We start from the raw sequence: 4,620 nt of genomic DNA, 5'->3' as shown, positions 1-4,620 counted from the left end.
TATATGAGGGCATAATTTCTATCATCTTAGTTTCGTTATGTTAAGACTTATTATATATCTCTTTCCAATGTAATGGTCCATGTCCCTAAGTTAATTATATTTTGTCTTTATATTTGGCTTTGACGATAAGTTTTTCTAAGTATTTATAAAGAATACATTTTTATATTATTGTTGTGAAAACTGTTAATTCCAGCCTACTTTTCATATCTTATGTAATAAATGATAGTTAAGGGCTTGTACAAGACCCCAAAAGGTTAATTACGCCTTTCCACGAACCAAGGGTTCATCCTAACTTCTAGGGGGTCCTTTAAGGTCGTGATAAACTTTTTATCAGAGCACAAGGTTATGGGAAATAGTTTAGGGTCTAAAAAGTCTCACAAGCCACGTCTAGTAGTATCTTAGTCATTGGTGTGAGTTATGAAATATCCATGGACCAGAGGCTATAGGACGATGGAGTTTCACTTTCTTCATTACTCATGAATCGTGCCATAGAACATAACTCCATAACACCTCTCTCTCTTGTGTTCCCTTTTCGGCTGGTCTTCTAGGTGTGGTTGCTTTGAAAGGGATATGTTTCTATGTTTGAGGAGGAGAAAAGGTGAGTTTTTTTCACGACCAGAATCTAGACCCCAGACGAGACCGGCGTCGTTGACCTCTTAGAGGTCGCAGACAAGCCTACATACGTCAACTTTACTTCATCTAGGTTAATTTTAGTTTTTGCGGAAAATTTGAAATATTTTTTATTTAACATTCGTATAAAACATTCTACTTAAACTCATAAATGTTCATAATCAACGAGCTAACATTAAAATCATCAAATGAAAGAAATAGTTCAAAGGTGCATTAAATGTGTACTTGCCAAAATGGCACCAATACAAAATCTGAAATAAAGTGGGAAATGAAACACTAGTGGAACATGCTCCACTAGCTAAGGCCTACATCTAAGCTAGATAATAACAGTACAGAGCCTCAAAATCATGAAGTCCTACCAAGTCCAGATGAAAGATCTACGACCGGATAGCTGTAACGTTGTACCATACGATCTAACGTTGACCTGTGCCTGCACCTAAAAATACATAATTGTATGGAATTAGTACACACTTGTAATAAGTATGGGTATAGTAAAGCACACACCAAAGACATGCATGAGAAAGAATATCTCTTTCCTAACAACATGATTTATCGAAAGTCAAGTCAGTGGACTTGCCAAACAAAGATTAGGAAAGTCAATGGACCTGCCAAATATGGATTTGGAAGGTCGTGCCATGAGTGTAACATGAATCATCAAACTTATCATTTTGCAAACAGCACATATCATATCCTGTAGTTCATATCATTCTTTCATATGTCATGAGACCTTTGGATCATTGACATGACATTAGGAATTCCCAAAATGAGGGGTCAACATATGAGACCTCAACTAGAGAGCCTTCTTTATCATACACAAAGTCTGCTTCATTCATTTATACGTACTTCATATTAACTCTTTCATATACTAGTGCAATAAACAGTCATACCTAGGATGTAGTGTAAGACTCTCATCGGGTTTTCTTTGCAATGACCAAGAATAACCTAGCTTCATTACTTAAGTCTAGCGCACCTCTTGATTATCCTATCCTTACACCTTTGGTGTCGTTTATTACATTATGTGCATCATTTGAGGCTTACCTTATTCATTATTTGGGATTTTTAACTTTAACCGACATAGATCATGTGAGAATTATGGAATCCAGTGTTTCGCTCACATCGAAAAGAGGTTGAATCACTGGCCAAAGTTACTTAAAACATGTTAGCGTACATGGGAATTGAACCCCAATAAATCCCTATGATGGAAGTATAGTTTAGAAGACTAGGACATATAAGGAGGCCCATACCTGGCATGCCGTACAGTCTTATTTCATGAGAGTTACGTGAATCTCTGCCCTTCCCGAAAGAAGGTATCAGCACTCATAGCTAGCCTATTGGTGCTCAGTATAAAGTTCCATTCCATTTAACTAATACATCATGGAATCTAGCTTCTAGCATAAGGACATCATAGCTCATTCGATGATTTCTCATCCCATCATTATTATTAAGTACGCATTACCTTCAATACTTTCATTAGAGTGTTCATAGATATTGATCGATTCCATAACTTTACACTCTCATAGGTGACTACGTTTTGTTAACATTTACTCAGGCTCATTTCACATTGCTCTCATCTTTCACAATATCCTCTTATCATGTTCTCACCACATTTATTAACTTAGGAACATTTTACTCACCCCTTTACATGAATGATCATTTAATCATATGCCAATGGACTTGGTCATTTAGTTTGTTTCACACTCTTACTTAACCCCTTATAGATTTTACATTATTTCATCACATACTTCATATGTATACTTACTTTTAAAAATATGCTAGACTTATGAATCAACACATACAAGACTTACGAATCTTGTACATATGCCAAGATAATGATTTTGATCTTTAGAGGCAGCATTCATTAAGTATTTACTAACTTATGACTTATATGTCAGTATGAAATTGGGCAAGCGAACCCGACTTTGAATCCCTTGGACAACACTTAGTTAATTTTCTTTCACCTAATTTTGGATTTACATTTCGGCTTGGGGAACCCAATTTCGAATCCCCTCACTGACATTTTTTCCTTTGTTTTTCCATCCCCTCACTTCACCTTAGGCATTTTAAGCATTAGGGCATCCGAGATCGAAACCCTATAGCAACATTCATTTATTTCTCTTTTTCCTATGTTTTTCCCATTTTGGCCGAGAGGAGGTGGGTTCAAATCCCACTCCTCTCATTATTATTGTTGTTATTATTATTATTATTATTATTATTATTATTGTTATTATTATTATTATTATTTTTAATTTCTCTCCTTGTATCTTCCTTCAGCCAACAGTCGGTGTGTACAAACCCAACTCCTCCCATTAATTTTATTAATTCAAAATTTTCCTTTTACTCTCTTGTTTGAACGACATGTTGTGGGTTCGAATCCCACACCTCTTTTTTTTCTCCAGATTTCATGTAGTCAGGTCTTGGGTTCAATCCCCACTTACTTCACATGTTTTAACTTCAAGTATTTGTCAGAAAACTCAATCACTAATTGCTAAAAAATTTATTAAATTTTCTAGCCTTTATTGAACAACATTCATACGTTCGTTTTGTGGTATTTTAATAATTTGTTTAACGCATTTTTAGGTGTATATTCATTCTTGTTTTAGCTTAGATTTTTCCACTTAAGATCATACACCTTACACTTCATTTAAACATCACAATTTAACCACCTTATGCACAATAACTCCAATCATCAAACAAGCCATTTTAGGACTTCAAAACGGAGAACAACAAGAAATATTTTACACATTGCAACACATCATATTCGGTTGAACTCATTGAACATGTTTGCTATTTGCAAACACAAAATCACAAAGAACATAATATTCACACTTAGCTACAAGAAACCATACCAGCAACATGATTTCTAACCTAATTTAGATTGGAACAGGGAGTAGACTAGGGACAAGGAATTCGACAATAACGAGGACATCCCTAGTTTCAGACGTTGAATTTTGTACAAAGAAATTTATCTTGGAGAAAGGATTCAAAGAGATAAAACCCATACCTGGTTGTTGCTTTCCATACCTTAAAAGTACTACCCAAATCCTCCTCTAAGCCTTCAACACGATCCCATTTAGAGGATGATGTAAAATTTTATTTTCTTAACTTATATTGCTTGTTTTGTATTTAAATTTTGTATATTCTCTAAGTGAAGAGACATTTTTATTGTTTTCTAATGCTTTTTGTTCTGTTTTTGCAGAAAAAAATCAAAATGGATGTGACAGAGAGAGAGAGAAAGAGAGGTTTAGGTGTGAGAGAGAGTGTGTGTGAGATAGTTCCCCTCAAAACTAGGATAGTTGACAAGACTAAGTCAAATTAATTTAATAATTTATAAATAATGACTCAAAATCTAATATCCCATTTTTTTTAGTCAGACATTAATAAAATAATATTAATTAATCAAATTAATTTACCCACTTAAATAAAAAAATTTAATTCATTGCTTCCACCTATGTTCGAACCAAGGTGGAGGAAAATTTTACTCTTAAAGCCCATTTTCGGCACGGTCTTCACAAAATACCCATCAAACTTATTAATTAAATAGTTAATATATATTTGGGTAATTACGATATTACCCTTAGCCTGGTAAAAGACCATTTTACCCCTAGACCCTTCAACCAAAAGATTTTCCCCTTTTTTAAGTATGGTAAAGACTCATTCGGGTAAATCTTCATATTCGGGAGCCCTACATAGCTGGAAACAACCCTTCTTAGCTCAACTAACTTCCCAAGTTAGTTGTCTTTTTTGTTTCAAGGGTTTAGAGGTCTGGTTCTACGCACATCAATCTGTGTGAACCCGGTCTAATCGTAGGAGTTATAGACACATTAAGCATTACTTATCTTACACATTTTTAAGGTTGTTACAGTCTGTATGTTATGATGGTGTCACGACCCAAATCTGGGCCGCGACTAGCACTCACACTTACCCTCCTATGTGAGCGAACCAACCAATCTAAACCTTAACATTTCAAGGTAATATCAACATAAGGTAATG

At 34.8% G+C, this 4,620-nt stretch overlaps 1 long non-coding RNA gene across 1 annotated transcript; it reads right to left on the bottom strand.

Moving 5' to 3' along the window:
* Positions 1–819: 819 nt before the first annotated feature.
* LOC138337596 (uncharacterized) lies at positions 820–3,826 on the bottom strand. Its single transcript, XR_011210901.1, has 2 exons — positions 3,632–3,826; positions 820–1,066 (listed from the first exon to the last, which is right to left on the bottom strand). It is a non-coding gene; the product is annotated as an uncharacterized lncRNA (long non-coding RNA).
* Positions 3,827–4,620: the final 794 nt, after the last annotated feature.

Source organism: Solanum lycopersicum, chromosome 7 (assembly GCF_036512215.1).
Source record: "Solanum lycopersicum chromosome 7, SLM_r2.1".
Classification (NCBI taxonomy): Eukaryota; Viridiplantae; Streptophyta; class Magnoliopsida; order Solanales; family Solanaceae; genus Solanum; species Solanum lycopersicum.
This window is presented reverse-complemented; position numbering and strand designations above follow the sequence as displayed.